The sequence below is a fragment of the Dendrobates tinctorius genome, unplaced genomic scaffold (assembly GCF_039654945.1).
Source record: "Dendrobates tinctorius isolate UK_male_01 unplaced genomic scaffold, ASM3965494v1 ptg000138l, whole genome shotgun sequence".
Lineage (NCBI taxonomy): Eukaryota > Metazoa > Chordata > Amphibia > Anura > Dendrobatidae > Dendrobates > Dendrobates tinctorius.
This window is the reverse complement of record NW_027361806.1, coordinates 28,688,383-28,710,704: the sequence shown is the minus strand read 5'-3', so window position 1 is coordinate 28,710,704 and position 22,322 is coordinate 28,688,383. Positions and strand designations below refer to the sequence as shown.

Here is a 22,322-nt window from a genome sequence, read left to right as displayed (position 1 = left end):
GGGCCAGCAGCTGCAGTATTGGGGACCGTCTAGGAGCGGTACCTAGTGGCTACCAGCAGCCAAGCCTGACTCCACCATCAGGAACTCCGCTGAATACCAGGTAGCTGCGCCCCTCCTATGTAAGCCCGGCCCTGTGGCACAGTGGGTCAATGAACCATGAGCACCGCCTGCGTAAGTGACAAAGTTATGGTGTTACCAAATAATACCACTACTCAAGAAAATAAATATTGTCATACTGTCACTGGTGAAAACCATTCCCGCTACATAAGGAACAAATAATACCATCACACCGTGACCACATGATACAACCACATGGTGGCCACCATACTGATCCTTACCGGAAACCAATGTCCTGACACCAACATGTCCGCCGTACAGTGATGAAACAATGGTGATACCAGCTGTACACCGTGTGTACACTGCCGGCAACCATTTCTCCCGCATGTAGGACGTCATGACAAATCCTGCAGCACACAGAAGTCTCCGCTGTTTCTCTAGTGCCCTCCTCTAAGTACACCTCATAATGCCCAACATTGTGATAATCCTCTAATGGCCGTGCCCCCGTGTTGCGTCCCCCACAACTAACATTGCCCCCTTTTTACCTCTAGTTACACAAGTGGTCAAAGATGTCGGTCCCTGCTGAGAAAGCAAGAAAACCGCACCGGTCCCTGAAGCCACCGGAGAGCGACAGAAGCGACCGTCGGTGGAATCTCCTGAATATCAATAATGACAATCAGACTTTATGTGAATTTTGGTTCAACAGAAAAATGTAAAAAAAATAAAAACCAAAGTAATGAAAATGTCCTGAACAAAAACGGCGACTGGTCCAGAACAGATTGGACATGATGTAGCCATAGGGACGTGATAAAGGGAATCTGAAGCGATCGTCCTTCCTGAGCCGTCTAATGGTCACAGGAAGCTGAACAAAATGACACCTTAACATCTGCGATCTGGTGTCTGATTCTGGGGAAGCCCACATTTATATATAAGAACAATGAGCTGTTCAGGACTATGGGCGGGACGAAGATCTGCACGAGACGATACTAAGCACTGTGCGTTCTACGTGTGATACCTAACCACTGCGCTAACTAGAAATAAGGTGCAGCGGTCCCGGCCACCAAGGTCTCTGAATGCTCCATAGGCCCACTCCGCATAGGAGAGACCGGCCAGCCGAGACCACCCAATGGAGGCGCCCACCCTGTTGTACACCTCTGTGTTGAAGGGACAATGAAGCAGGAAATGGTGCATGCTTTCCAGCACGGTACCACAATGCTCCCGAGGACAGTTCCTGTCCTCAGAGCTCCTACACTTCAGATTGTCCCTCACACACAGTTTCTCATGGAAGCAGCGCCAAGCCAAGTCCCAAAACGTCGAGGGGATCCTGATAGAATTCAGAAGATGCAAACCCACCCCAAGATCCCAACTTGGGCAATCCCTGAGCACCAGAGGCCTCTGGAAATCGGTCAACAGAACCCTATTGTCAAGGAGTTTCCTTGGCAGAGTCCTGATCTCCCACATTCCCAGACCCCACTGACGAATCACCTTCAGAACCATGGTAGCGTAAGCCGGAAGATGTCCATGCGGTGTGCGAAGATCCTTCACTTGCCCTCCTGTCTCCCATTCCTGGAAGAAAGGCCGAAACCATCCCCTACAGGAGAAAACCCACGGAGGAGCCCTCTCTTTCCAGAGGTTTTCAATATTGATCTTAATGAAGGTATCCACAAGAAATACCACAGGGTTGACCATACCCAACCCTCCTAGTCTCCTCGTACGGTAAGTAACCTCCCTCTTGACCAGGTTCAGTCTATTCCCCCATAACAGTTGGAAGAACAAACTGTAGACCTGAGTGCAGAGAGACTCCGGCAAGATGCACACACTGCCCAGATAAATCCGTAAAGGGAGCAGGTAAGTCGTCATCATGTGTCCTTAGCGATAGTCAGTGTGAAGGCGCATGTAGGACCCTATGTTAGATCAAGAAGCCGTGGAGACCCTGCCCGGCCACACTCCATCTCTAGTCAGCAGAATGGTGGGGCACACAGGACATCGGATACCGACACAATGTAATCACGGCTGCACGTGACTCCACGTGCCCTGGGACGCTGTCTGTGCTGGTGGGCGCACTAGGATCCGGTGGTAGGTGAATTTATATGTTTTGTTAATTTTCTTGTGCTCCATTTCCTTTTTGTGGGGGAAGCAGGGGGATTATTATTATATGTGGGGAACTTAGGGGACAATATTACTGATGGTGCACATGGGCATTATTGTAAAAAGGGGGAGCCCAGGGGGTATTACGACTTTCTATAGGGACAAAATAGGAACGCTGAAACGCGCGTCAGGGGGAGATGTGGTGGGCTCTGATACAGCATCCAGGTAATTGATTACATTTATGCACAGTTTGGTGGTCTATTATGACATAAAGGCATTGAGGTTAAAACCCTGATTAATGATTTAGTATCTTACTAGTGGCACTGGACACTTTATTTGCACATAGACACTTTACCTTTCAGGCAGCCTTCCACAGAATATTATTAGGATGAATTTTGATCAACTGTTATATCATGATTATACCAACATAGAATCATAGAATCATAGAATCGTAGAGTTGGAAGGGACCTCCTGGGCCATCTGGTCCAACCCCCTGCTCAAAGCAGGATTCGCTAAATCATCCCAGTCAGATGTCTGTCCAGCCTCTGTTTGAAGACTTCCATTGAAGGAGAACTCACCACTTCTCGTGGCAGCCTGTTCCACTCATTGATCACTCTAACTGTCAAAAAGTTTTTTCTAATATCTAATCTGTGTCTCCTCCCATTCAGTTTCATCCCATTGCTTCTAGTCTTTCCTTGTGCAAATGAGAATAAAGTTGAGCCTTCTACAATGTGACAGCCCTTTAGATATTTGTAGACAGCAATTAAGTCTCCTCTCAGTCTTCTCTTTTGCAAACTAAACATTCCCAAATCCTGCAACCTTTCCTCATAAGACAGGGTTTGCAGACCGGTCACCATTCTGGTCGCTCTTTTCTGAACTTGCTCCAGTTTGTTGATGTCTTTTTTAAAATGTGGTGCCCAAAACTGGACACAATATTCCAGATGAGGTCTGACCAAAGAGGAGTAGAGGGAAATAATGACTTCACGTGATCTAGACTGTATGCTTCTGTTAATACATCCTAGAACTGCATTTGCCTTTTTTGCTGCTGCATCACACTGTTGACTCATATTCAGTCTGTGATCTATTAGTATACCCAAGTCTTTTTCACATGTGCTGTCACTTAGCCCTATTCCTCCCATTCTATATATGCTTTTTTCATTTTTATTGCCCAGATGTAGTACTTTGCATTTCTCCCTGTTACATGCTATTTTGCTATTAATATGGCTTCCCCAATTAATTTCTGAAGGGGATTCTTATACTTTACTATATGCTTTGTGCAATGTTCATGTACTATGAATGGGATTAGCCATCAATACTTAAATGCATGTGCTCCACCTGGCTTCACATTGATAAATTGACCTGTTTTGCCTGTGTTAGTCTCTGCCTGTTTTTTCTGGTTTGACTGATTTAGTACCCAGAATATCGTTTACGTATCTGTGTGTTGGCTAATAAATTCAATTGTGACACAACTTGTATACATTCCTGGTATCCTTTATGAGGGTATAGTTGTTTTCATGTGGACACGGAATGTGACCCAGTAGGGTGGTTAAAGGACTGAAACGTTTAAATCCCTGCAGACGAGTCCTGGCCGGAAAAGTCGCCATGTATTTCTAGAGGAAAAATAAAAGTCAGATTAAAATTGCTAAAAGATAATGAAAATCAGTTACAAAGATAACATTTTTCTGGACTTTATAAAAACAAATCAGCAAATAACAGACATATTTGTGCCCCTGTATTTGTAACGACCCGCACAACACAGCGATCAGATTATTTACGGTGATCGGGAAATGGCGTTGAAACAAAAATGTTTTTTTCTTCTTTATTAAACCCATAAAAAATGTAATGAAAAGTAGCATAAATGCTGCATTTTTTGCTGCTTTTTCTGCAAGTGTACATATGAGAGAGCTATAGAGAGGTTGAGAAGAATGAGCAGAGAGTGGTCACCGTTACTTTGATGAGTGCAGTTTCTGTCGAATGTAGGGGGTGGAAGCCGGACTGTGAAGGGTCTAGGAGGGAATGAGTGGAGAGGTAACGGGTAAGGCAGGAGTAGACCAGGCGCTCCAAGAGTTTAGAGATGAAGGGGACATTGGAGACTGTCTGTAGTTATTTGTGCAGGATGGGTCGAGAGAGGGTTTCTTTTTTTTTTTTTTTAATAATGGAGTGCTTGAAGGAGGAGGGGAAATATCAGAGGAGAGGGAGATTGCAAATTGTGGTTGGTGAGTAGTGACGACTGGAGGGAGAGACTGGAGGAGATGTGATGGAATGGGGTCAGTAGTGCATGTAGTCGGACGAGAAGAAGAGAAGAGCCTGGAGACTTCTTCAAATGACACCTTTCTATCACAGCTGCGATGCTCTGCGGGTCCTGACACCTTTCTGTCATATATAACAAACACCACTTTTCTGACTTATATTTATATAGAAATAGCTGAAAAAATGAAGTGATCCAGGAACAGAGTAAAAAACATATTTTATTTATACATAAAAATGTTAAAAAAGAAACAATATAACAAACAAAAACAAAAAATGCCCAGTAGGAGGCGCTCAGTCCCTAACAGTCCCTATACATTTTTATGTATAAATAAAATGTTTTTTACTCTGTTCCTGGATCACTTCATTTTTTCGGCTGTTTCTATATAAACATAAGTCCAAAAAGTGGTGTTTGTTATATATGGTTTTGAAGTGCCAGACCATACTTATTCCTGTGGACTACTATTGTAGTTTATTGATTACCTTTCTGTCATAGCTGCGATGCTCTGCAGATCCTGACACCTTTCTATCACAGCTGCGATGCTCTGCAGATCCTGACACCTTTCTGTCACAGCTGCTATGCTCTGCAGATCCTGACACCTTTCTGTCACAGCTGCGATGCTCTGCAGATCCTGACACCTTTCTGTCACAGCTGCGATGCTCTGCAGATCCTGACACCTTTCTATCACAGCTGTGATGCTCTGCGGGTCCTGACACCTTTCTGTCATAGCTGCAATGCTCTGTGGGTCCTGGCTAGAGATGAGCGAATATTTCAATATTCGGTTTGGGTTACGTCCGCCGAATTTGCATTATTCGCTGATTAATTCGTCAAATATTCACCGAACATAATCGAATACCATTATTGTCAATGGGAGGCAAAAACAAACGTATGCACCTTAGAACGGCCCAAATGCTGCCACAACACAAATGAGGGACAGACACCAGGAAAGTGGCCTCAATTCACCCACAGTACAGATTGCAGCATGGCACTGCAGCCATCAGCCAGGCATGAGGTATCGGGGTCTGGAAAAGCATTTCCAGCTTTCCAATGAAGGTCACAGTAAGACGAGGTGGGTGAGGGATCGGTGTAGGCCCCTTTGCTGGGAGCCCTGATACCACATGCAACACCTCTACCTGCTTTCATGCTGAGCCACACAAATATCAGTTTTCTAGACTACCACTGTCAGAAAAATTTAAGGATAGTAACACGGGTAGTTGAGTCCAAGGAAGTGGAGGTATGATGGTCTCGGAGGCCAACTGCTACAGGCAACATGCATGAAGGAGACTCAACCAGGAGTATTCACATTTACAAAAATTAGTGGCAGACTCCACAAAAGTGGCATCAATTTCACCACAGTAGAAATAGTATACTAGGGACCGACAGGTCTTCCACTACACCCAATCCAGCAGATGGACACCCAACTGTTCTGTCCCCGCATGAGGCGAATGAAGATGTGGCTGGTGAATAGGGGCTGGGAGAGGTCGTACCTTCGTTTCCTTAATGCAGGGCAGACAGGACCATGTTGCTCAGCGTCCAGAGAGATGATGCACACCAGGGACTGTACAGTCCAGACTTGTTTAATTGGAAATCTGGACATTCAGCGTATGATTGGTAATACAATAAGTTCTCCAGATATGCTGATTGTTAACAAAGTGGTTGAAAAACTGATGCCTTCCACAGCTAGGTACAAGCATGTCTCTCCCAGAGAAAGTGAAACTAACAATGGCTGCTAGAAGGAAGAGAAGAACTGAACCTTGACCCGGAAGTGGAAGGCATGCCATAAGGATTAATTAACTGCAGGCTGCTATATAGAAAAAAAAGACAGCAGACGGCAGCAGAGCACATGCAAGACTAGATTATACACAGCATGGAAAATAATACAATCTATGGAAACCATAGAAGCATAACTTAGACGGAACAGCACACCAACCAGGAGCCTACACATTTCCAAAAATTAGTGGCAGACACCAACAAAGTGGCATCAATTGCTATAAAGTAGAATTAGTAAAGCGGGGACCGACAACTCTTCCACTACAGCCAACCCAGCAGATGGAGACTGTAACGGGCAAGGTGGTGGAATCACTGTTCCATATCCCTCTGAAAGCCTGGAAGGGGCGTAACTAGGTGGTCTACCAAATCCCTACTCGAACAAGTGGCATCAGGTGAAAATTGCGACCCAAGGAGGTACAAAGAGGTGGCACCAGGTGCTACTCCGTGGCTGACCTACAAAATGTGGCAGCTGACCTCCTACAGCGGGTAAGCTGCTAAGGCCCAAAGGAGGGATGAAAAATGCAGGCAGGCACTGTAGGGACTCTGGAACCACAGGTGCAGATGGGACCGGCTTAGGAACAGAAAAGCACTGGCAGGTGCGGTCTTTACTGGGTGTTAGGACAGATGGGTGCTGGCAGGTGCGATCTGGACCGGCTGATGGACTGAAGAGCGCAGACAGGTATGTGTAGATGGGAACAGACAGGTAATAGATGGGTACAGGGTAGACAAGCAGACAGACCTGGGGAACCTGACAACTAGCAAGCATGCAAGGCAAACTAACAACGTAGCTCAGGCACCTCCATATTGGAGGAGAAGCCTTAATTAGGTGTTGCCCAGCTATAGGTTGGGAATACCTTAGGTTGCTGCATAAAGGAAAACAATTTTTGTCAGCTCACCAAACCGTAGCAAATGCGAAGTCTGGAGGAATGCAATCAATCCTGGGCGGTGCAGGGAACTTGGATTCCGGAAAATCTTGTAGGCACAATACTTAGGAGATGTTCCAGCAACTTCGACCAGAGGGTCCTTACTCATAGTCCGAAACGCGTAAGCGTCTGCCACATTGGTGAACCATATGTTTTTTATGCATCTATTCTGTTTTTAATAATTTTTTTGGAATAAAGTCTTTTGATTTTAACCATCCTTTGGTCGAAGTTGCTTAGGTTGCTGCATGTGGTCCCTTTAAGAGAGAGGGAACATGCGCATGTGCTCTCTAAGCATAGTTCCCGGTCCTACAACTGAACCTTGGTGGACACTGACACATAGGGGGCGAGATGAGGAGGTGGTGTGTGAGTGGGAGACACTGAATGTCCTGTCTGTTAGGTACAGGGAGCTCAAGAAAAGGGCCAAGTCTGTAATGCCAACAGGTCAGAATGTCTGTAGGAAGAGGGAATGGCCCAAAGTGTCAAAGACAGAGGCAAGGTCCAGGAGAAGGAGGAGGACAAACTTGCGTTGCTTTCATTTGGCGGTTAGTAGATCGTTGGTGACTTTAGTCAGGGCAGTTTCTGTGGAATGGTGCGGTCTGAAGCCAGATTGTAAGCGGTCAAAGAGGGAGCAGGAGGAGAGGTGGGAGGACAGTTCAAAATGGACAAGTTGTTCCAGTAGTTTGGAGGCATAGGGGAGAAATGATATGGGGTGATAGGTAGACAGAGGATGGGTCAAGGGTGGGCTTTTGGAGGATGGGTGTGATCGAGGTATGTTTCAATCAGGAGGTTTCCTCTCTGAAGAGACAATTTGCAAAATTAGCATATTTCCCAGAGGAGCATTGCGACTTTAAGTCTCCTCATCTCGACATGCTTAGCATGTCATTCTCTGCAAGGAGAAATGATACTTCTTGGATATCGGTCAGACGCCTCTCTCACAGCCAAACCAGATCTCACACTTTGCACTGACGAGAGGCAAAGTTTCCTGAATACCTCGAGTGCTGTCTCTTGGCCTTCCGGCATCGCCTCTTCGGTGGCTTAAGCTGGTCGCTGCTTTTGGGTGATAGCCAGGAGGTTTCGGGGGGGGATCCTTGGAGTTGTGGACGATGGGAGTCCGACTTCAATTCTCTGGAACAGGTGATAGCCGGGTCAAAAATGGATTCAGGATTCACATCGCTGAAGATAAGAAGTTGCATTTTTCCCTGGGATATTTGGTCAACATGGTGTTTTATGACATCCTGAAGATTCGGAAGTCCGATATAATATGCCTGCAGGAGTTTAGGAGAGAAGGCAAGTATGTACTGGTGCTATCTCTATGGCGACTTGCCAGAATTTGTTTACTGCAAAGAAAAATAGAGTTGCAAATCCTTTGCTGGAAGGTCTTACCTTTACTGTGCTGTACTCTAAGGGAGATATCCCACTTGTAGTTTTCATGCACAACCCTTTTGTTTCCCTGGAGGACATTGCTTTATTTTTGAAACGATATTGCGGGCAGCACGGTGGCTCAGTGGTTCGAATCCCACCAAGGACAACATCTGCAAGGAGTTTGTATATTCTCCCCGTGTTTGCGTGGGTTTCCTCCGGGTTCTCCGGTTTCCTCCCACACTCCAAAGACATACTGATAGGAAATTTAGATTGTGAGCCCCATCAGGGACAGTGATGATAATGTGTGCAATCTGTAAAGAGCTGCGGAATATGTTAGCGCTATATAAAAATAAAGATTATTATTATTTAAGTTCAGTACTCCCACAGGGTCCTGAATGGAGAAGGGCTCTGGACCGGGAAGTACACATTTTTTGTGAGATTTGGGATGGATCCCCAAGGCCCGGGAATCCTTTACCTCCTTCTTAATTTTTCAATTGGGAAAAATAGTGTGTTTTTGTTCTTTCCAGATGCCCCGATGTATTGCAGGAGCATTTCGGGCATACCCATGATAATTGCAAGGAGATGCCAACTTGCAGGAATTGCAATGCTTCTGCCCATATGGCAAAAGACTGCACAAATCCTGATATGTGTAATGCTTGTGGTGAGGAGGGTCATAAGTATCGGGACTGTAAGACCAGTATCAGTCCTAGGTCTTAAGGGTCTGTCACACTTAGCGATGTACCAGCGATCCCGACCAGTGATATGATGCGGTCAGGATCACTGGTACATCGCTAAGTGGTCGCTAGTGAGCTGCCACACAGGCAGATCTCACCACCGACATCGCAGGGGTCGCTACTTACCTGTCAGACGCGGCGATCCTGACGTCCTCCCGCCCGCGTCCACGCGTCGCTCATCTCCACAGCAGGAAGCTGATGACGAGAAACGGTCCAGGACGTTCTCGCGCGATCAGCGATAACCAGCGGGGGAGCGGTCGTAGGTAAGTATCAGACACAGCGATATCACTAGCAATATCGCTATAACGTCACAAAAACCAGTGACGTTATAGGGATATTGCTAGCGATATCGCTTAGTGTGAGGCCCTTTACGCTGAGGTCTCAGGTGGGGCAGCTGCACCCCCTGCTGCTGTTGTTGACATTCCACAGATTTCACACCTGGATCCTATTGAGGAACCTGAAATCATGGAGGCACATGAGGAGGCCCTGCCCCAAACAGAGTCTCCCAGCCCAGAGGTGGCAGTTTTGGAAGCTACTGATGTTGAATGTGAGCTCCCTCTTCAGTCTGATGTCTGTGGGGAGGGGGAGTTGGAGACTACTCTTGGCAATACCCCCAGTGTATCTTGGTTGCTACTGAGGAGGAGTTGGCCAGTTGTGGAGATCAAGGTGACTTCACTCTTGCGAGGTCCTCTAAGGATGAGGAGCCTGGAAATTCCTGTAAGAAGCCCAGAACGGATTGGGCAGACCCCGGTGAAGTTGGTTTAAGTCCGGTGAGTGAACGTAGTTACCCTCAGAATGTCTTCTCTCCTGACACCAATGCTTTTTTAGGCATTCCCGCAGACGTAAACAGATTCGAGGAGTTGCAGTTCCAGATGGAAGATGAAAACGGCTGAAGAGGAAGTGGCGTGTTTGTCATCATGTAAATAACACAGTCATGTTATGGCTCCCCAAGCTGGTTGGGGCATTGCGTCCCTGAATGTCAGGCAAATTAGATCTAAATTCAGGAGGGCAATTGTTCTAGATTATATTAAACAGATGAATGCTCACATCTTTTGTCTTCAGGAATGTGGGATTGTGGACGCTCCAAGCGATAAGGACTGGCCTTACGGACAGCATGTATGGTCTGGCTCATGTGTTAATAGGAATGATGGTGTAGGGATATTAATGGGTAACAGGGAGATTAGTTTAGATAGCTACACGGTGGTAGAGGTGGGTAGATGTATAATTGCACATGTTAGCTATAGGGGGTGGTGGGCTAGAATTATTAATGTGTACTGTCCATCAGGACACGACAGGAAAAAGGAGCGTCTGGCTCTTTTGGAAAAATTGCCTACAGTTTTAGTTGGAGACTTTAATTGCACCACAGAAGGGAATTGTGACATAACTGGTGAAAAGTTATCCAATCTTATTTCTGATTTTTCCCTTCTAGATGCTGCTGCTCTGAAATTTGGCATCCCACCACCGCCAACGTACCATGCTGATAGGGGTGGTATTGCATCCAGGATAGATAAAAAGTTGTTTTCCAAAAATATGTTGTGTATGAATTTTGAACAAAATGCTGTGCCTTTTTCTGATCATGAGTGTTTGAGAGGTGTGTTTAGTGCGATTGATGACCGTGTGTATGGGGGTGGGGTTTGGAAGCTGAATATAAGATTGTTAGAATATGAGGATGTGATGAATAAATTAAAAATAAAGTATAAAGAGTGGAGAGTATGTAAGAGGGATTTTGCGTGTGTACTGGAATGGTGGGACTGGGTTAAGGTGTGTTGCAAAAAATTCTTCAAAAAGTGTGGCTATAAAAAAGCTGCTATTTATCGGAGTAGATTTAATGATTTAAACAGGCACTTAGACTGGTTAAGGAAGTGTGGAGAAAGTGGGATGGATGTGTCTGATCTGCTAGCTGAGACAAAGAGTGAATTAAAGCGTGTTATGGATGAAAAAGGGAAAGAAATCATCTATTGCACCAACATAGAACATCTTGAGAAAGATGAAAAGTGCACGAGGTTCTTTTTTAAGAAAATGAGTGGGAGAAAGGCTGATATGGATAAAATCCTGGATAGGAATGGTTTGTGTGTGTCAGGTGACAATGTGATAAAGGAGGTGAATAGGTTCTATAGCAAGTTATATGATAAAAAACGGATTGATTCTGGTCTTGTTTCAGAAGTGCTGAATGGGTTAGAGAACAAGTTGGATAGTGGAGAATGTGATATTTTGAATGAGGATGTAATTATGGAAGAAGTAGAAAATGTGATGAGGAGTGCTAAAAGGAAGAAGACTCCAGGTGAAGACGGATTGCCGGTAGAATTCTATGTGAAGGTGTGGGATTGTCTGGGTGCTGATGTGACTGAGATATGTAAGTATATGTGGGAGAGCGGTAAGTTGTGTGAATCAATGAAAGACGGGGTGGTTGTGCTTGTGCATAAGAAAGGTGAGAGAAAGTGTTTAGAGAATTGGAGACCGATAACATTGCTGAACGCAGATTACAAAATCTATAGCAAATTGTTGGCGAATCGTATGCGTGAGGTGATTGGTAGTGTTGTGGATGAGGATCACGTGTGTGCTGTGCCTGGGAGAAGTATGAGTGATAACTTATTGTTATTAAGGGATTTGATTGGAGACTGCATGGGAAGGAAACGGAAGTGTATGGTTCTGTCAATTGATTTTGAGAAAGCGTTTGATAGGGTCTCACATGTGTTTAAAGTTCTGGAGAGAATGGGATTTCCTCAAAAATGTGTGAATGGGATAATGTCTTTGTATGATTGTGTGTCAAGTGAGTTTCTTGTTAATGGGTGGTTGAGTGAGAAAGTGAATATTAAGTCTGGTGTAAGGCAGGGGTGTCCCCTGTCCCCTGTCTTGTTTGTATGTGTGATTGAACCTCTGTTGTGCTTGGTGAGACGTGATAAAATGATGCGAGGTTTGCTGGTACCTGGGAGTGGTGGGAAGCATGTGAAAGTTCTTGGATATATGGATGATGTTGTGGCTGTGAGTGAAAGTGTTGCGTCTATGAGTAGGGTTACGTTGCTTCTGGAGTTTTTCTGTGGTGCATCTGGCTTTAGAGTGAATTAGAATAAATGCAGTTTTAAATGTTTTGGGGATGACAGGGTTACAATGGAGGGGGTAAAGTGTGAGGAGGGTGCTATCAAAGTGCTGGGAGTATCATTTAATAAGGACTTGGAAGGTAAGGAGAGCTGGGAGGAGTGTGGATTGCGCATAGAGCGTAAGTTACATTTTTGGCGACTGAGAGACTTGACCTTGAGTTGTAAGATTTTGGTCATAAAAGCGGTGATTCTTCCGATTTTGCTTTTTATTGCAACAGTTTTTCCACCATCATGTAGGAAAATAAAAAGAGTGGAAAATTTAGTTTTTACTTTTTTTCTGGAGCAGTAAAATAGAGAAACTTAAGAGAGAGAGTCTTTTCAAGGCGTGTCACCATGGTGGCATGGCCTCTCCAAACATTGAGATTTTTCTGGGGCTTCAGTATATCAAAACTGTTGTTATTTTGCTGAATAAAGGAAATAAGGGAGCGTATATGGCAAGCTATTCTGCTGGTTGGATGTTATATGGCTTATGTTGGAGAAAGAGGGATGCGAGAGTGCCTGTTGCTTTCCAGTGTCCGGTCTGGTATGAGGTGATTGAGAAGTTTGTGAGGAAGCATGATTTACTGAGTGTGCCGATGAATGATTTTAGAATGGCTAAGAATGTGATGAAAATAATATGTAAGAATGATGTGGAATATAATATTGTGGGGCTGAGAGGGAATGAAGTTTTGGTTGCATGGAAGAGTTTGGGAACGCACGGGATGTCTAATAGACAAAGGGACATTGTATGGATGTCTTTGCACAATATTTTGCCTGTGCGACAGGTTCAGAAGAGACGAGGTCTGACCAGAACGGATGTGTGCCCGAGGGAAGGATGTGGTGGATGTGAGACTGTGTGGCATACTATGTGGGACTGTGATTACGCGTGCAGTGTGTGGACGTGTGTAGGTGGGTTGTGTAAGGAGTTAGCAGGTGTGAGTTTTATTGACTGGCGTGTTGTGATGTTTGGAATTGGTGCATGTGGTTGTGTGAAAAATAGAATCCTATGGTTAATTATGACTTGTGTGATGCAGAGTTTGTGGGATGTGAGGAATTTAGGAATTTTCAAAGAGAAGCATGTATCTGTGAATAAGTGTGTTGGGCTGATCCTTTCTAGATTATACTTGATTTATAAGTTAGACAGCGAAGGCGGTGGTGGTTCTGATGCAGAGGGTGTCTGGAAATTTAAAAAAATGGCAGCACCTGATCAAATATCAGTGAATTTTAGTGATGTTTATTGATGTTTAGGATGTCTTTTGTGTATACCCTTGGTTTGTTATGCTAAAATAAATATGAACCATGATGATGAGAGTTGAAACAACGACGTTTAAGTTGATGAGCTTATATTGAGTTGTTTATAACTAACCTGAATGGTTTAACCCCTTACCTACAATGGACGTAATATTCCGTCCATGTGACCCTGGACCTAATTACCATGGACGGAATATCACGGCCGGGTGTCAGCTGATTATCCCAGCTGACAACCGGCACAATGTGTCAGGGGCGGTCACGGCCCTTGTACACCACGATCAAACTCGATTGCGGTGTACCGGGGGTTAAAGGGAAGCATCGGCAGGGAGGGGGCTCCCTCCGTGCTTCCCTGAGCCCCCCACAGCAGCGCAATGTGCAGCGCTGCTGCGGGGGTCTCTTTCCCTACAGGCCCCCGGATCCAAGATGGCGACGGGGGCCTTTGGGGGCCTGTAGGGAGCTGACTTCCTCACTGCCTGCAAAGCGCAGGCATGAGGAAGTCTGCAGCAGTGCCTGTGACAGATTGCTGATCTGTCACAGTGATCTGTGATGTGACAGATCAGCGATCTGTCACAGGACAGTGATGTCCCACCTGGGACAAGGTAATAAAGTAAAAAAAAAGTGTGAAAAATAAATTTAAAAAAAAAAAAAAATATTCCCAAATAAATCCATTTTTTCAAAATAAAAAACAAAAAATAATAAAAGTACACATATTTGGTATTGCCGCGTCCGTAGCAACCCGCCCTATAAAACTGTCCCATTAGTTAACCCCTTTAGCGAACCCCTTAAAAAATAAAAAACGAAGCAAAAAATAATGATTTATTATCATACCACCAAACAAAAAGTGCAATAACGCGCAATCAAAAAGACGCATATAAATATCCATGGTACCGCTGGAAACGTCATCTTGTCCCGCAAAAAACGAGCTGCCATACAGCATCATCAGCGAAAAAATAAAAAAGTTATAGCTCACAGAATAAAGCGATACAAAAATAATTATTTTTTACATAAAATTGTTTTCATTGCAAAAAAACGACAAAACATAGAAAAATGACCTAAATGAGGTATCGCTGTAACCGTACTGACCCGAAGAATAAAAACGCTTTATCAATTTTACCGCAAAAGAAATTCATGGAACGCTGGTTTTTGTTCATTCTGTGTCCCAAAAATCAGAATAAAAAGCGATCAAAAAATGTCACGTGCCCGAAAATGGTACCAATAAAAATGTCAACTCGTCCCGCAAAAAATAAGACCTCACATGACTCGGTGAGACAAAATATGGAAAAATCATAGCTCTCAATATGTGGTGATGCAAAAACTATTTTTACAATAAAAAGCGTCTTTTAGCGTGTGACAGCCGCCAAACATAAAAACCGCCATAAATAGTAAATCAAACCCCCCGTTATCACCCCCTTAGATAGGGAAAAATAATAAAACTAAAAAAAAATGTATTTATTTCCATTTTCCCATTAGGGCTAGGGTTAGGGCTAGGGTTAGGGTTAGGGCTCAGATTAGGGTTAGGGGTGTGTTGGGGTTAGGGTTGGAGTTAAAATTGGGGTTTCCACTGTTTGGGCACATCAGGGGCTCTCCAAATGCAACATGGCCTCTGATCTCAATTCCAGCCAATTCTGCGTTGAAAAAGTCAAATGGTGGTCCTTCCCTTCCAAGCTCTGCCATGCGCCCAAACAGTGTTTTACCCCCACATATGGGGTATCAGCCTACTCAGGACAAATTACAAAACAACTTTTGGGGTCCAATTTCTCCTGTTACCCTTAGGAAAATAAAAAATTGGGAAAATTTGCGGAAAAAAATGATTTTTTTATTTTCACGCCCAGGCGTTATAAACTTCTGTGAAGCACTTGGGGGTTCAAAGTGCTCACCACACATCTAGATAAGTTCCGTGGGGGGTCTAGTTTCCAAAATGGGGTCACTTGTGGGGAGTTTCAATAGTTTAGGTACATCAGGGGCTCTCCAAACACACATGACACCCGCAGACCAATCCATCAAAGTCTGCATTCCAAAACGTCACTACTTCCCTTCCGAGCCCCGACGTGTGCCCATACAGTAGTTTTCTCCCACATATAGGGTATCAGCGTACTCAGGACAAATTGGCCAACAACTTTTGGGGTCCAATTTCTCCTGTTACCTTTGGGAAAATAAAAAAAATGGGGACTAAAAGATGATGTTTGTTGAAAAAATACGATATTTTTATTTTCACGCCCGGTCGTTATAAACTTCTGTGAAGCACTGGGGGGGTTCAAAGTGCTCACCACACATCTAGATAAGTTCCTTGGGGGGTCTCGTTTCCAAAATGGGGTCATTTGTGGGAGGTTTCCACTGTTTAGGTACATTAGGGGCTCTCCAAAGGCAACATGACAGCCGCAGACCATTCCATCAAAGTCTGCATTCCAAAACGTCACTACTTCCCTTCCGAGCCCCAACGTGTCCCCATACAGTAGTTTTCTCCCACATATGGGGTGTCAGCGTACTCAGGACAAATTGGACAACAACTTTTGGGGTCCAATTTCTCCTGTTACCCTTGGGAAAATAAAAAAATGGGGACTAAAAGATGATGTTTGTGGAAAAAATACGATTTTTTTATTTTCACGCCCTGGCGTTATAAACTTCTGAGAAGCACTGGGGGGTTCAAAGTGCTCACCACACATCTAGATAAGTTCCTTGGGGGGGTCTAGATTCCCAAATGGTGTCATTTGTGGGGGGTTTCCACTGTTTTGGTACATCAGGGGTTTTCCAATCGCGACATGGTGTCCGATCTCAATTCTAGCCAAAAACGTCAAATGGCGCTGCTTCCCTTCCGAGCTCTGCTATGCACCCAAATAGTCATTTACACCCACATATGGGGTATCAGCCTACTCAGGACAAATTGCACAATAACTTTTAGGGTCCTGTTACCCTTGGAAAAATAAAAATTGGGGGTGAAAAGATCATTTTTGTGGAAAAAATATGATTTTTTAATTGTACCGCTGTACGTTATAAACTTCTGTGAAGCCCTTGTGGGTTCAAAGTTCTCACCACATATCTAGATAAGTTCCTTGGGGGGTCTAGTTTCCAAAATGGGGTCACTTGGGGGGGGTTTCCACTGTTTAGGTACATCAGGGGCTCTCCAAACGCGACATGGCGTCCGATCTGAATTCCAGCCAATTTTGCATTGAAAAAGTCAAACGGCGCTCCTTCCCTACTGAGGTCTGCCATGCGCCGAAACAGTGGTTCCCCCCCACAAATCAGGTATCAGCGTACTCAGGACAATTTGCACATTAACTTTTGCAGTCCAACTTCTCCTGTTACCCTTGGTAAAATAGAAAAAATTGAACCTGAAGTATTTTTTTTGTGAAAAAAAGTTAAATGTTCATTTTTTTTTAAATATTCAAAAAATTCCTGTGACGCAACTAAAGGGTTAATAAACTTTTTGAATGTGGTTTTGAGCACCTTAAGGGGTGCAGTTTTTAGAATGGTGTCACTTTTGGGTATTTTCTACCATATAGACCCCTCAAAGTAGCTTCAAATGTGATGTGGTCCTTAAAAATAAAATGGTGTTGCAAAAATGAGAAATCGCTGGTCAATTTTTAACCCTTATAACTTCCTAACAAAAAAAAATTTTGGTTCCAAAATTGTGCTGATGTAAAGTAAACGTGGGAAATGTTATTTATTAAGTTTTTTGTGTGCCGTATCTCTGTGATTTAAGGGCATAAAAATTCAAAGTTGGAAAATTGCGAAATTTTCGCCAAATTTCCGTTTTTTTCACAAATAAACGCAAGTTATTTGAATGAAATTTTACCACTAACATGAAGTACAATATGTCACGAGAAAACAATGTCAGAATCACCGGGATCCATGGAAGCGTTCCAGAGTTATGACCTCATAAAGGGACAGTGGTCAGAATTGTAAAAATTGGCCCGGGAGTTAACGTGCCAGTGGCGTATCTAGGGGGGGGCAGCCGGGGCAGTTGCCCCGGGCGCAGCCAGCTGGGGGGCGCAGTCGGGCCGCCTAATGCAGCGGTCCGCAGTGTCCTCCCTGGCGGCTGCGTTCTGCCGCCCCCCCGCCTGAGAGTCGGCGGTTCTCTGTGACGGCTGTCAAGCTGACAGCCGGCGCAGAGAAGGAGGCCGTGCCGGCTCCCAGGGAGCAATTGTACTGGCGTCTATACAGACGCCTGTACAATTGAAGCTCTGACCGCCGAGCCAGAGCGACGTCAGCAGCGTGATCAGGTCATGTGATCACGCTGCTGACGTCACTCCCCGGCGCCCAAAGCAAACGCTGGTGGTAAGTGTGCTCCTCTGTGGAGCTGAAGAACCACCGAAGATGGGAGATGGGGAGTTAATGAGTGGAGATGGGGGGGATTTGTAGAGGGGATGGCGGTTAATGTGTGGGGGTATTTAGAGTGGGGATGGGGGTTAATGAGTGGGGATGGGGGTTAATGTGTGTGGGGATTAATGAATGGGGATGGGGGTTAATGTGTGGGGGTATTTGGAGTGGGGATGGGGGTTAATGAGTGGTGATGGGGGTTAATGAGTGGGGATGCCATGGTGTTAATGTGTGGGGGGGATTTGGAGTGGAGATGGGGGTTATTTAATGTGATGGGGGTTAATGAGTGGGGATTGGGTTAATGTGTGCGGGAGTTAATGAATGGGGATGGGGATTAATGTGTGGGGGCGTTAATGAGTGGGGATGGGGGTTAATGTGTGGGGGGATTTGGAGTGGTGATGGGGTTAATGAGTGGGGATTGGGTTAATGTGTGCGGGGGTTAATGAATGGGGATGGGGGTTAATGAGTGGGGATTGGGTTAATGTATGGGGGCGTTAATTAGTGGGGATTGGGTTAATGTGTGGGGGGATTTGGAGTGGGGATGGGGGGTTATTTAATGTGTGGGGGGGATTTGGAATGGGGATGGGGGGATTTAATGTGTGGGGAGATTTGAGGACACAAAATAAAGAGTATGTATGAGGAAACAGTATGGGGGATTGGTGCAGACAGTATGGGGAGCGAATGGGTTAATGTATGTGTGCAGACACAGTATGGGGAGTCGGGGGTATGTGTGAGCAGACAGTATAGAGAGTGAGGGGGTAAATATATGAGGAGACAGTATGGTGAACAGAGGGGATGTTAGAGGAGACCGTATGAGGAGGGAGGGGAATAGTGTGAGGTGACAGTATATTGCAGATATTTTTATTTAGGAGCATTATAATGACACTTCTGTCTTTAAGGGGATCATGTGGAGATTTGCTGCAGAAGACCGGAGAAGATGGAAGTCTACAGAGACGAGATGTGGATGAGAAAACTCATCATGGGGTCTAGAAGAAAAGGAGACTGACTGCAGAGACGACGTCATCTATAAGGTACCTGGATGTAAATGTTATTTGTGATACTGACTAATTCTCATGTTTTTATTTGTTAGGAGCATTACAGGGGTTGTCCAGGTTTGTGCGGAGTCTGCAGACATTCTATGTGACTGCAGACGTCTGAATTCTCACAGTGCTCACTGAACGCTGTTAGGATTCTCTCGTGCCGGTAATTTACATACATGCGGTCACATGCTGACTAGACATGTGTGGCCTCACTCAATGAAAATGAACGGAGCGAGGCCGGGCACGTCTAGTCTGAATGCGGCCAGAAGTATATAAATCACATACTTGTGCTGACATGACTGTACATCGGCAAGGGAGAATCCTAAAAGTGTGCAGTGCATTCATTGTGAGAATTCAGAAGCTGCAATGTCAGGACTCAGCTCTGCAGGTTCCAGTAGTCATCACACGGACACTTCACTCATATGCGATTTTCATAGTTATGGTCCTGTGACAACGAGCTTCTCTTCCTGCTTCTCTCAGTTTTTTACTGAACACTGAGAGCATTAGGAGGAGCAGCTCGTGGGTACATGGCTAAGTGTGCAAGTCGCATATGTACTTGGGGGGGGCGCCAAACCGAATTCTTGCCCCGGGTGCCAGAAAGCCTAGATACGCCTCTGTAACGTGCAAACCACCCTTGGTAGTGAAGGGGTTAAAAAAAACACAAGAAACAGTGTCTGCAAATTGAGATTCTGGCTTGGCTTTTATCTAAAACTAAGCCATGTGACAAGGCTCCTTAAAGGGTCGACAATGACTTCTAGGATTGCTACTTCCAATAGGTGGCATTAGAGTTCAGTCCTCTTCCTCTCTGAAGAGACAATTTGCATAATCAGGATGGAAGACACCAGTTGTTAGTGACAGGTTGAAGAGGTGGGTTAGGCTTGTGATGAAGAGGGTGGTAAAGTTTGGAGTGAGGTGGGACGTTATACGTTCACAGGTGGTGAGGCAAAGCATTCAGCTGAGAGGAGAGGGAGGGGGAACTGGTAGACGCCGAAGAGAATGGAAAGTCCTGAACAGCTGTTTAGGGTTGTGAGATAGGCATGATATGAGGAATGAGAAGTTGGTTTGTTTTGCTTCAGTCAGAATTTTCGCAGCATTTTTACAACTTCTGTTACTGGGTGGGCAACTCAGCCCCCTTTGGTTGGCAGCCGTACAACGGTACTCTTTGTAGATGAGGGCCAGAAAGAGCACGTGCTCCAGTAGATGGCAAACGCTGCATCAAGTGGCCTCTGCTCCTCTTCCTCCACCTTAACATCACACACAGTGCAGTCCTCAGTGGTGGCACCACAACTAACCTTTTTTTTCCCCCTCACAACTCTCCAAGCGCCCAACTGACTCTTGGGAACCATAGATAGCGGAGTCTGCAGAGCTGTTCACACATTGCATGCCATGGGAATCAGAGGTCTGCTCTAAACATTCGCAGTGTCAAGAGGAGGAAATCATCTGCACCGATGGCCAGTTTTTCTGACACAATCTATGGCCGGACAAAGTTTTGTCCGAGCATCAACCAAACCTTCAAGAGACATTAACCAGTTGGGTAAAGGTGATCTATTTGCGATGAGACTCATTTGAGGCACCCGCGGACTGTACTGTGCTGTCAAGGTAGGAAGAGGAGGAGGGCGACTCAGGGCAGGGACAGCAGAGGAGAAAGTTATAACATTTTTAAAGCGCCTTAGGTCTGCAGACAGTTTCATATTGCTACAGCAATAAATGACAATGTGGGATATAGCAGGCTTTTTCACATTTAGCTACTGAAATAATTGTGACGCAAGCCACGACAGTAAAAATATATATTACTTACTGTAAGTAAAGGGAGGTAAAAAAAATCCGAGGTCAGGTCCAGGAAATGGCGCAGTACAACAAAGGGAAGTCAGAGACAAAGTCCTATACATGAGCCGAGGTCAGGAAAGTCAGAGAGACAAAACAGTTCCCAGGGGGCAGGCACAAGAAAAGTCAGGTCACAAGCAAAGGGTCAGAGTCTGGGAAGAGAATCAAGTCAAGCTGGGTCAGGCACAGAGTGCAGCGGGATCAATGTTCCACAGGCAACAGCAAATGTACGATTGACACTGGGGGGGAGGAACTAGCCTGCTTAAGTAGAAGCCTGATTAAGGAAAATGAACACAGGTGATTGCAGCACAGACTGACAGCCCCGACACAAAGTAACAAAAAGACACAAACGGAGTGGAAATTGTGACAATAATATTCATTAGAATGCTATACTTGTGCATGGCGCACTATAGAAGCAGCGCACAACACACTTGTAGGACATGTGCCCTGCCGGCGTGGTCTGAGAACCTCAGTTATGCCCCCCCCAAAAAAAAAAAATTCTGGAAGGTAAATTTTATAGCCACACTGGACACTATCCGACTGAAAGACAACCGCTAACTAAATAGCTGAAATCTTGCTGCTAACAGTGGCAGCGTCAGGAGCAGCATCTCTGCGCTGTCTCAGTGTGAAAATGGCACTAAAACAAGATGTCCGCTCTTTATATGCAGAGGGACATGTGATTTCAGCAGCCAATGACACAAGCCGTTGTGTCAGGACATTGTGGGTGTTTCCTGCACCGATTGCCTAGCCACAATGTGCACACATAAAGTTAGGAAAAAACCCCTCCAGTGCTTCCAAGAACGCCGCGCCTCTGAGCTCTGCAAACCCCCTCCCCTCATCTACACGTGCCAAACGCTCATCATACACCACCATTATCATTGCTAAAGTGCTGAAAATATTTTGGTGGCAACGCAAATATTTACCCGCACTTTTAGCAAATCTTACCGATTTTATGAAATTTTGCTAGGATTTACGATTATGAATCCGAATGTGCCATATTCGTGCCGAATTTATGTTTAGCAATCATTTTCCAAGCAAATTCGCTCATCTCTAGTCCTGACACCTTTCTATCATAGCTGCGATGCTCTGCGGGTCCTGACACCTTTCTATCATTATTATTATTATTTATTTCTATAGCGCCATTGGTTCCATGGTGCTTACATGCTACAGGATGGTGGGGAAGGAGACAGTAGGTCGGGGGGTTGCAGCAGTTCCAGTGTTGGTTGAGGTGATATCTCCGGTAGTGGTGAGGAGGCAGCGGGGTCACTGCAGGCTGTAGGCTTTCCTGAAGAGGTGGGATTTCAGGTTCCGTCTGAAGGATCCGAGTGTAGTTGATAGTCGGACGTGTTGGAGCAAAGAATTCCAGAGGACAGGGGCTATTCGGGAGAAGTCTTGGAGGCGGTTGGGTGAGGAGCGAATAAGTGTGGAGGAGAGAAGGAGGTCTTGAAAGGACCAAAGATTATGTGAGGGAAGATATCGGGAGATTAGTTCAGAGACATATGGAGGAGACAATGGCGATGCTCTGCGAGTCCTGACACCTTTCTATCACATCTGCGATGATCTGCGGGTTCTGACTCTTTTCTACATCAGCTACAATGCTCTGCGGGTTCTGACTCCTTTCTATAATAGCT

General features: G+C 45.2%; 1 protein-coding gene across 1 annotated transcript in view; it reads right to left on the bottom strand.

The window, feature by feature from the left end:
* The window catches only part of LOC141048854 (uncharacterized), a 69,504-nt gene extending 48,562 nt beyond the window's left edge, over positions 1-20,942 (bottom strand). The window contains exon 1 of the mRNA XM_073544940.1: positions 20,666-20,942. The gene's annotated coding sequence lies outside the window, so the exon portion shown is untranslated. The remainder of the gene's footprint in view (positions 1-20,665) is intronic.
* Between the last annotated feature and the right edge of the window lie 1,380 nt (positions 20,943-22,322).